Source organism: Centroberyx gerrardi, chromosome 15 (assembly GCF_048128805.1).
Source record: "Centroberyx gerrardi isolate f3 chromosome 15, fCenGer3.hap1.cur.20231027, whole genome shotgun sequence".
NCBI classification, from domain to species: Eukaryota; Metazoa; Chordata; class Actinopteri; order Beryciformes; family Berycidae; genus Centroberyx; species Centroberyx gerrardi.
Window position 1 is genome coordinate 5,575,679 of NC_136011.1, and position 12,258 is coordinate 5,587,936.

The following is a 12,258-nucleotide window of genomic DNA, read 5'->3' on the forward strand; positions in this document are numbered from 1 at the left end:
AAAAGCATGAAAGACAAGTTCAGAAAAGCTGGTGTAGAAGTACTGTAAATAGGTCTGCATTAATTCAATGTTCTCCCTGCAGAGGCTGTACATCCTGTAATTATAATAGCCTCTGTGCAAAAATATTTGTCTGCTGATAGGTATAGCCTATAACATGAGATTATGCATTATTTGTAATTCTACCCATGTTATTTATTTGCTTATATGTCCATGTAATAAATATTACATTGGTAAGACTTCAACGAAATTGAAAATATGTCTGGGTGTGGGTGAACATAGGAGTAATGTTAGAAGGGGAGATCTAAATTCATCAGTTGCAAGGCATTTTTTGGATGAAAACCACACTGAAAATGATACATTGGCATTAATAAAGCTATCCTGAGTCAAATGGTTGGTGATATAGGAAAATCGCTCCTAAAATTGGAGGCAAAGTGGATTTATAACATCAACACTTTGTTTCCCAATGAATAAAGAACTTACTCTAACTCCTTTTCTGTAGATCCATTTGGTGTTGTCTGGTTTATGAACAGCTTTCCAGCCTAATGTTTTCAGACAATGACATTGATGCAGAAACAAATAAATTAAGGTTCCTTGTGAAGGTGATCTCCTAGTCACCTTCACCAGAAAACTAACACTTGAAACTGTATTGTGATCACAATGAAACATCTGGAGCTTTTTCGAGAGTGAATTGGGAAAATAACCATGTCTTTCTCGTTGGAGAGGCCCTAATCATTCACAGGTTCAAGTTTTATTTTCTATCATTTGGAGAGAGATGGTCATGGTTGTAAATAGTGTTTACACTATCCTAAACAGGTATAATATGAATTCTGAAATTTAGAGCTTTCCACTTTAAGGCTATTCTTTACCTGGCTACTGTGGCCAGGTATATTCTGGCCAAAGGGGTAGCATGTTTTGATTAGACTGCCAGTGTGACAAACTCCAGAAAGTGTATAGATTCCTTGGGCTGAACGATTAAAAACCCTCAAGATTTTTGCCTTAATTTTCAAAGGAAATATCATTTTGGACATGAAAAATTATTATTATTTTCTAGCCATTGTCAAGATCATTGAAAGTTTTATTAATAATGCAGGTGGAGATGGGCTAATTTGAGTGCATCCACTATTTAAAATGAGCAACTTCCGCTCACAGCAGCCCTGTTAGAAACATTTAGCTCTTGTCATAACCTGAATCACACCTTGTTCCCCCTACACACAAGTGGTGCCTCGATTAAAAAACCAAACACGGAAGTCTATTCTGATGGCTTAGTTTTATTTATTTATTCATTTATATATGTTTTATTTTATTTAAATCAATCTGATGTTTTTTAAATACTTTTATTTTTATTTTTTTTTATTTATTTTTTTAATACTGCAATTTGCTTAGTAGTTACTTTTAAATGATTTTAAGCTGTTTGGATGATTGCCTATTAAGCAGTATTTTATCTCTCTGCCTAAGCCCGGAGTGAAAATATGGCTGTAGCCCCATGCACTAGAACAGACCCACTAACCTCTGAGCAAAGGAAAGCAAAGCCTTCAGTATAAAAAATGACAACGGTAAACATGAAGTCAAGGTCAAAAATGTGTCAAACACAAAATATTTCCACTGCTCATGGGAGGACATGACACACAAGAGGCCTGAAAGAAACATCCTTGGACATTCAGTACTGGTTACTCTAGCGAGAAGAGCATTTTTTCAACTTGTAATGTCATCATTATTACCCTAACTTGAGCATTGACTTGACCTTTGAATTCGGTAAGTGCTACTTGTTGGGGTAGTTTTATTTGACTGATGCAACTAACCAGGCTGCTACACAGACGTTAGTTTTGTTGGAAACACACTCGGATCACTTCAAAATGAGGCATTGATGATTCTCGTGTTCATAAGTGCTTCTCTTTGGGGTTGTCTTGGTTGTGGCGAGGCCTCTGTGGGAGCAATAACACACAACTGATTGAAGAATTGACATCCTGGCATCTACCTGTTAGAAACACAACTCAGCGAGAGTTACACTTCACCTTTGACAAACTTATGTCATCATTATTACCCTAACTTGAGCATTGACTTGACCTTTGAATTCAGCAAGTGCTACTTGTTGGGGTAGTTTTACATGACTGATGCAACTAACCAGGCTGCTACACAGACGTCAGTTTTGTTGGAAACACACTCGGATCACTTCAAATCGAGGCATTGATGATTCTTGTGTTCATAAGTGCTTCTCTTTGGGGTTGTCTTGGTTGTGGTGAGTCCTTTGATGGAGCCATACCACACAACCAATTGAAGAATTGATATGCTTGCATCTATCTCATCACAAAATCAGACCTGGTGATAGATATGCCATGATAGCCACCTTACCAGAGGCATTTCCAAATATCTTTAGCAGAAAGTGCTTTTGTTGGGGTAGCTATTGAATGGTAACTCTTCCTCACAGAACTGCTTTGAGACACCTGTAGAAAAACAACTGTTCTACTGGCCAACAGGTGGCAATGTTATGCATCAGGAAACCTATATGGCAGTGTGAATGACCACTCATCAGATGTCAGTGGTCTGCATGCATTTGATGTGATGGTCGTCTATTCATCCAGTGCAATCACTGGGGTCGTTTTCTAGCCATTGTTAAGATCGTTGAAACTTGTGCTAATAATGGAGGCGGAGATTGGCTGATTTGAGTGCATCCACTATTTAAGACTAGCAAGTTCTTGCAAGACCCACCATTTCCACTGCTCATGGGAGGACATGACACACAAGAGGCCTGAAAGAAACATCCTTGGACATTCAGTAAGTGGTTACTCTAGGGAGAAGAGCATTTTTTCAACTTGTAATGTCATCATTATTACCCTAACTTGAGCATTGACTTGACCTTTGAATTCGGTAAGTGCTACTTGTTGGGGTAGTTTTATTTGACTGATGCAACTAACCAGGCTGCTACACAGACGTTAGTTTTGTTGGAAACACACTCGGATCACTTCAAAATGAGGCATTGATGATTCTCGTGTTCATAAGTGCTTCTCTTTGGGGTTGTCTTGGTTGTGGCGAGGCCTCTGTGGGAGCAATAACACACAACTGATTGAAGAATTGCCATCCTGGCATCTACCTGTTAGAAACACAACTCAGCGAGAGTTACACTTCACCTTTGACAAACTTATGTCATCATTATTACCCTAACTTGAGCATTGACTTGACCTTTGAATTCAGCAAGTGCTACTTGTTGGGGTAGTTTTACATGACTGATGCAACTAACCAGGCTGCTACACAGACGTCAGTTTTGTTGGAAACACACTTGGATCACTTCAAATCGAGGCATTGATGATTCTTGTGTTCATAAGTGCTTCTCTTTGGGGTTGTCTTGGTTGTGGTGAGTCCTTTGATGGAGCCATACCACACAACCAATTGAAGAATTGATATGCTTGCATCTATCTCATCACAAAATCAGACCTGGTGATAGATATGCCATGATAGCCACCTTACCAGAGGCATTTCCAAATATCTTTAGCAGAAAGTGCTTTTGTTGGGGTAGCTATTGAATGGTAACTCTTCCTCACAGAACTGCTTTGAGACACCTGTAGAAAAACAACTGTTCTACTGGCCAACAGGTGGCAATGTTATGCATCAGGAAACCTATATGGCAGTGTGAATGACCACTCATCAGATGTCAGTGGTCTGCATGCATTTGATGTGATGGTCGTCTATTCATCCAGTGCAATCACTGGGGTCGTTTTCTAGCCATTGTTAAGATCGTTGAAACTTGTGCTAATAATGGAGGCAGAGATTGGCTGATTTGAGTGCATCCACTATTTAAGACTAGCAAGTTCTTGCAAGACCCACCATTTCCACTGCTCATGGGAGGACATGACACACAAGAGGCCTGAAAGAAACATCCTTGGACATTCAGTAAGTGGTTACTCTAGGGAGAAGCGCATTTTTTCAACTTGTAATGTCATCATTATTACCCTAACTTGAGCATTGACTTGACCTTTGAATTCGGTAAGTGCTACTTGTTGGGGTAGTTTTATTTGACTGATGCAACTAACCAGGCTGCTACACAGACGTTAGTTTTGTTGGAAACACACTCGGATCACTTCAAAATGAGGCATTGATGATTCTCGTGTTCATAAGTGCTTCTCTTTGGGGTTGTCTTGGTTGTGGCGAGGCCTCTGTGGGAGCAATAACACACAACTGATTGAAGAATTGCCATCCTGGCATCTACCTGTTAGAAACACAACTCAGCGAGAGTTACACTTCACCTTTGACAAACTTATGTCATCATTATTACCCTAACTTGAGCATTGACTTGACCTTTGAATTCAGCAAGTGCTACTTGTTGGGGTAGTTTTACATGACTGATGCAACTAACCAGGCTGCTACACAGACGTCAGTTTTGTTGGAAACACACTCGGATCACTTCAAATCGAGGCATTGATGATTCTTGTGTTCATAAGTGCTTCTCTTTGGGGTTGTCTTGGTTGTGGTGAGTCCTTTGATGGAACCGATTGAAGAATTGATATGCTCCTTTGATGGAACCACTTGAAGAATTGATATGCTTGCATCTATCTTTTAGAAACACAAATCAGTGAGAGTTAGACTTCAACTTTAGCCACTCTCTTACCGTATCACAGAAAGTGCTATGAAGTTGGGGTATGATTCTGTATTGAAAGACTACATACACTTTAACACAAAATCAGACCTGGTGATAGATATGCCATGATAGCCACCTTACCAGAGGCATTTCCAAATATCTTTAGCAGAAAGTGCTTTTGTTGGGGTAGCTATTGAATGGTAACTCTTCCTCACAGAACTGCTTTGAGACACCTGTAGAAAAACAACTGTTCTACTGGCCAACAGGTGGCAATGTTGTGCATCAGGAAACCTATATGGCAGTGTGAATGACCACTCATCAGATGTCAGTGGTCTGCATGCATTTGATGTGATGGTCGTCTATTCATCCAGTGCAATCACTGGGGTCGTTTTCTAGCCATTGTTAAGATCGTTGAAACTTGTGCTAATAATGGAGGCGGAGATTGGCTGATTTGAGCGCATCCACTATTTAAGACTAGCAAGTTCTTGCAAGACCCACCATTTCCACTGCTCATGGGAGGACATGACACACAAGAGGCCTGAAAGAAACATCCTTGGACATTCAGTAAGTGGTTACTCTAGGGAGAAGAGCATTTTTTCAACTTGTAATGTCATCATTATTACCCTAACTTGAGCATTGACTTGACCTTTGAATTCGGTAAGTGCTACTTGTTGGGGTAGTTTTATTTGACTGATGCAACTAACCAGGCTGCTACACAGACGTTAGTTTTGTTGGAAACACACTCGGATCACTTCAAAATGAGGCATTGATGATTCTCGTGTTCATAAGTGCTTCTCTTTGGGGTTGTCTTGGTTGTGGCGAGGCCTCTGTGGGAGCAATAACACACAACTGATTGAAGAATTGCCATCCTGGCATCTACCTGTTAGAAACACAACTCAGCGAGAGTTACACTTCACCTTTAACAAACTTATGTCATCATTATTACCCTAACTTGAGCATTGACTTGACCTTTGAATTCAGCAAGTGCTACTTGTTGGGGTAGTTTTACATGACTGATGCAACTAACCAGGCTGCTACACAGACGTCAGTTTTGTTGGAAACACACTCGGATCACTTCAAATCGAGGCATTGATGATTCTTGTGTTCATAAGTGCTTCTCTTTGGGGTTGTCTTGGTTGTGGTGAGTCCTTTGATGGAACCGATTGAAGAATTGATATGCTCCTTTGATGGAACCAATTGAAGAATTGATATGCTTGCATCTATCTTTTAGAAACACAAATCAGTGAGAGTTACACTTCAACTTTAGCCACTCTCTTACCGTATCACAGAAAGTGCTATGAAGTTGGGGTATGATTCTGTATTGAAAGACTACATACACTTTAACACAAAATCAGACCTGGTGATAGATATGCCATGATAGCCACCTTACCAGAGGCATTTCCAAATATCTTTAGCAGAAAGTGCTTTTGTTGGGGTAGCTATTGAATGGTAACTCTTCCTCACAGAACTGCTTTGAGACACCTGTAGAAAAACAACTGTTCTACTGGCCAACAGGTGGCAATGTTGTGCATCAGGAAACCTATATGGCAGTGTGAATGACCACTCATCAGATGTCAGTGGTCTGCATGAATTTGATGTGATGGTCGTCTATTCATCCAGTGCAATCACTGGGTTTGTTTTCTAGCCATTGTTAAGATCGTTGAAACTTGTGCTAATAATGGAGGCGGAGATTGGCTGATTTGAGTGCATCCACTATTTAAGACTAGCAAGTTCTTGCAAGACCCACCATTTCCACTGCTCATGGGAGGACATGACACACAAGAGGCCTGAAAGAAACATCCTTGGACATTCAGTAAGTGGTTACTCTAGGGAGAAGAGCATTTTTTCAACTTGTAATGTCATCATTATTACCCTAACTTGAGCATTGACTTGACCTTTGAATTCGGTAAGTGCTAATTGTTGGGGTAGTTTTATTTGACTGATGCAACTAACCAGGCTGCTACACAGACGTTAGTTTTGTTGGAAACACACTCGGATCACTTCAAAATGAGGCATTGATGATTCTCGTGTTCATAAGTGCTTCTCTTTGGGGTTGTCTTGGTTGTGGCGAGGCCTCTGTGGGAGCAATAACACACAACTGATTGAAGAATTGCCATCCTGGCATCTACCTGTTAGAAACACAACTCAGCGAGAGTTACACTTCACCTTTGACAAACTTATGTCATCATTATTACCCTAACTTGAGCATTGACTTGACCTTTGAATTCAGCAAGTGCTACTTGTTGGGGTAGTTTTACATGACTGATGCAACTAACCAGGCTGCTACACAGACGTCAGTTTTGTTGGAAACACACTCGGATCACTTCAAATCGAGGCATTGATGATTCTTGTGTTCATAAGTGCTTCTCTTTGGGGTTGTCTTGGTTGTGGTGAGTCCTTTGATGGAACCGATTGAAGAATTGATATGCTCCTTTGATGGAACCAATTAAAGAATTGATATGCTTGCATCTATCTTTTAGAAACACAAATCAGTGAGAGTTACACTTCAACTTTAGCCACTCTCTTACCGTATCACAGAAAGTGCTATGAAGTTGGGGTATGATTCTGTATTGAAAGACTACATACACTTTAACACAAAATCAGACCTGGTGATAGATATGCCATGATAGCCACCTTACCAGAGGCATTTCCAAATATCTTTAGCAGAAAGTGCTTTTGTTGGGGTAGCTATTGAATGGTAACTCTTCCTCACAGAACTGCTTTGAGACACCTGTAGAAAAACAACTGTTCTACTGGCCAACAGGTGGCAATGTTGTGCATCAGGAAACCTGTATGGCAGTGTGAATGACCACTCATCAGATGTCAGTGGTCTGCATGAATTTGATGTGATGGTCGTCTATTCATCCAGTGCAATCACTGGGGTCGTTTTCTAGCCATTGTTAAGATCGTTGAAACTTGTGCTAATAATGGAGGCGGAGATTGGCTGATTTGAGTGCATCCACTATTTAAGACTAGCAAGTTCTTGCAAGACCCACCATTTCCACTGCTCATGGGAGGACATGACACAAGAGGCCTGAAAGAAACATCCTTGGACATTCAGTAAGTGGTTACTCTAGGGAGAAGAGCATTTTTTCAACTTGTAATGTCATCATTATTACCCTAACTTGAGCATTGACTTGACCTTTGAATTCGGTAAGTGCTACTTGTTGGGGTAGTTTTATTTGACTGATGCAACTAACCAGGCTGCTACACAGACGTTAGTTTTGTTGGAAACACACTCGGATCACTTCAAAATGAGGCATTGATGATTCTCGTGTTCATAAGTGCTTCTCTTTGGGGTTGTCTTGGTTGTGGCGAGGCCTCTGTGGGAGCAATAACACACAACTGATTGAAGAATTGCCATCCTGGCATCTACCTGTTAGAAACACAACTCAGCGAGAGTTACACTTCACCTTTGACAAACTTATGTCATCATTATTACCCTAACTTGAGCATTGACTTGACCTTTGAATTTAGCAAGTGCTACTTGTTGGGGTAGTTTTACATGACTGATGCAACTAACCAGGCTGCTACACAGACGTCAGTTTTGTTGGAAACACACTCGGATCACTTCAAATCGAGGCATTGATGATTCTTGTGTTCATAAGTGCTTCTCTTTGGGGTTGTCTTGGTTGTGGTGAGTCCTTTGATGGAGCCATACCACACAACCAATTGAAGAATTGATATGCTTGCATCTATCTCATCACAAAATCAGACCTGGTGATAGATATGCCATGATAGCCACCTTACCAGAGGCATTTCCAAATATCTTTAGCAGAAAGTGCTTTTGTTGGGGTAGCTATTGAATGGTAACTCTTCCTCACAGAACTGCTTTGAGACACCTGTAGAAAAACAACTGTTCTACTGGCCAACAGGTGGCAATGTTATGCATCAGGAAACCTATATGGCAGTGTGAATGACCACTCATCAGATGTCAGTGGTCTGCATGCATTTGATGTGATGGTCGTCTATTCATCCAGTGCAATCACTGGGGTCGTTTTCTAGCCATTGTTAAGATCGTTGAAACTTGTGCTAATAATGGAGGCGGAGATTGGCTGATTTGAGTGCATCCACTATTTAAGACTAGCAAGTTCTTGCAAGACCCACCATTTCCACTGCTCATGGGAGGACATGACACACAAGAGGCCTGAAAGAAACATCCTTGGACATTCAGTAAGTGGTTACTCTAGGGAGAAGAGCATTTTTTCAACTTGTAATGTCATCATTATTACCCTAACTTGAGCATTGACTTGACCTTTGAATTCGGTAAGTGCTACTTGTTGGGGTAGTTTTATTTGACTGATGCAACTAACCAGGCTGCTACACAGACGTTAGTTTTGTTGGAAACACACTCGGATCACTTCAAAATGAGGCATTGATGATTCTCGTGTTCATAAGTGCTTCTCTTTGGGGTTGTCTTGGTTGTGGCGAGGCCTCTGTGGGAACAATAACACACAACTGATTGAAGAATTGACATCCTGGCATCTACCTGTTAGAAACACAACTCAGCGAGAGTTACACTTCACCTTTGACAAACTTATGTCATCATTATTACCCTAACTTGAGCATTGACTTGACCTTTGAATTCAGCAAGTGCTACTTGTTGGGGTAGTTTTACATGACTGATGCAACTAACCAGGCTGCTACACAGACGTCAGTTTTGTTGGAAACACACTCGGATCACTTCAAATCGAGGCATTGATGATTCTTGTGTTCATAAGTGCTTCTCTTTGGGGTTGTCTTGGTTGTGGTGAGTCCTTTGATGGAACCGATTGAAGAATTGATATGCTCCTTTGATGGAACCAATTGAAGAATTGATATGCTTGCATCTATCTTTTAGAAACACAAATCAGTGAGAGTTACACTTCAACTTTAGCCACTCTCTTACCGTATCACAGAAAGTGCTATGAAGTTGGGGTATGATTCTGTATTGAAAGACTACATACACTTTAACACAAAATCAGACCTGGTGATAGATATGCCATGATAGCCACCTTACCAGAGGCATTTCCAAATATCTTTAGCAGAAAGTGCTTTTGTTGGGGTAGCTATTGAATGGTAACTCTTCCTCACAGAACTGCTTTGAGACACCTGTAGAAAAACAACTGTTCTACTGGCCAACAGGTGGCAATGTTATGCATCAGGAAACCTATATGGCAGTGTGAATGACCACTCATCAGATGTCAGTGGTCTGCATGCATTTGATGTGATGGTCGTCTATTCATCCAGTGCAATCACTGGGGTCGTTTTCTAGCCATTGTTAAGATCATTGAAACTTGTGCTAATAATGGAGGCGGAGATTGGCTGATTTGAGTGCATCCACTATTTAAGACTAGCAAGTTCTTGCAAGACCCACCATTTCCACTGCTCATGGGAGGACATGACACACAAGAGGCCTGAAAGAAACATCCTTGGACATTCAGTAAGTGGTTACTCTAGGGAGAAGAGCATTTTTTCAACTTGTAATGTCATCATTATTACCCTAACTTGAGCATTGACTTGACCTTTGAATTCGGTAAGTGCTACTTGTTGGGGTAGTTTTATTTGACTGATGCAACTAACCAGGCTGCTACACAGACGTTAGTTTTGTTGGAAACACACTCGGATCACTTCAAAATGAGGCATTGATGATTCTCGTGTTCATAAGTGCTTCTCTTTGGGGTTGTCTTGGTTGTGGCGAGGCCTCTGTGGGAGCAATAACACACAACTGATTGAAGAATTGACATCCTGGCATCTACCTGTTAGAAACACAACTCAGCGAGAGTTACACTTCACCTTTGACAAACTTATGTCATCATTATTACCCTAACTTGAGCATTGACTTGACCTTTGAATTCAGCAAGTGCTACTTGTTGGGGTAGTTTTACATGACTGATGCAACTAACCAGGCTGCTACACAGACGTCAGTTTTGTTGGAAACACACTCGGATCACTTCAAATCGAGGCATTGATGATTCTTGTGTTCATAAGTGCTTCTCTTTGGGGTTGTCTTGGTTGTGGTGAGTCCTTTGATGGAGCCATACCACACAACCAATTGAAGAATTGATATGCTTGCATCTATCTCATCACAAAATCAGACCTGGTGATAGATATGCCATGATAGCCACCTTACCAGAGGCATTTCCAAATATCTTTAGCAGAAAGTGCTTTTGTTGGGGTAGCTATTGAATGGTAACTCTTCCTCACAGAACTGCTTTGAGACACCTGTAGAAAAACAACTGTTCTACTGGCCAACAGGTGGCAATGTTATGCATCAGGAAACCTGTATGGCAGTGTGAATGACCACTCATCAGATGTCAGTGGTCTGCATGAATTTGATGTGATGGTCATCTATTCATCCAGTGCAATCACTGGGTTCGTTTTCTAGCCATTGTTAAGATCGTTGAAACTTGTGCTAATAATGGAGGCGGAGATTGGCTGATTTGAGTGCATCCACTATTTAAGACTAGCAAGTTCTTGCAAGACCCACCATTTCCACTGCTCATGGGAGGACATGACACACAAGAGGCCTGAAAGAAACATCCTTGGACATTCAGTAAGTGGTTACTCTAGGGAGAAGAGCATTTTTTCAACTTGTAATGTCATCATTATTACCCTAACTTGAGCATTGACTTGACCTTTGAATTCGGTAAGTGCTACTTGTTGGGGTAGTTTTATTTGACTGATGCAACTAACCAGGCTGCTACACAGACGTTAGTTTTGTTGGAAACACACTCGGATCACTTCAAAATGAGGCATTGATGATTCTCGTGTTCATAAGTGCTTCTCTTTGGGGTTGTCTTGGTTGTGGCGAGGCCTCTGTGGGAGCAATAACACACAACTGATTGAAGAATTGCCATCCTGGCATCTACCTGTTAGAAACACAACTCAGCGAGAGTTACACTTCACCTTTGACAAACTTATGTCATCATTATTACCCTAACTTGAGCATTGACTTGACCTTTGAATTCAGCAAGTGCTACTTGTTGGGGTAGTTTTACATGACTGATGCAACTAACCAGGCTGCTACACAGACGTCAGTTTTGTTGGAAACACACTTGGATCACTTCAAATCGAGGCATTGATGATTCTTGTGTTCATAAGTGCTTCTCTTTGGGGTTGTCTTGGTTGTGGTGAGTCCTTTGATGGAGCCATACCACACAACCAATTGAAGAATTGATATGCTTGCATCTATCTCATCACAAAATCAGACCTGGTGATAGATATGCCATGATAGCCACCTTACCAGAGGCATTTCCAAATATCTTTAGCAGAAAGTGCTTTTGTTGGGGTAGCTATTGAATGGTAACTCTTCCTCACAGAACTGCTTTGAGACACCTGTAGAAAAACAACTGTTCTACTGGCCAACAGGTGGCAATGTTGTGCATCAGGAAACCTGTATGGCAGTGTGAATGACCACTCATCAGATGTCAGTGGTCTGCATGAATTTGATGTGATGGTCGTCTATTCATCCAGTGCAATCACTGGGGTCGTTTTCTAGCCATTGTTAAGATTGTTGAAACTTGTGCTAATAATGGAGGCGGAGATTGGCTGATTTGAGTGCATCCACTATTTAAGACTAGCAAGTTCTTGCAAGACCCACCATTTCCACTGCTCATGGGAGGACATGACACACAAGAGGCCTGAAAGAAACATCCTTGGACATTCAGTAAGTGGTTACTCTAGGGAGAAGAGCATTTTTTCAACTT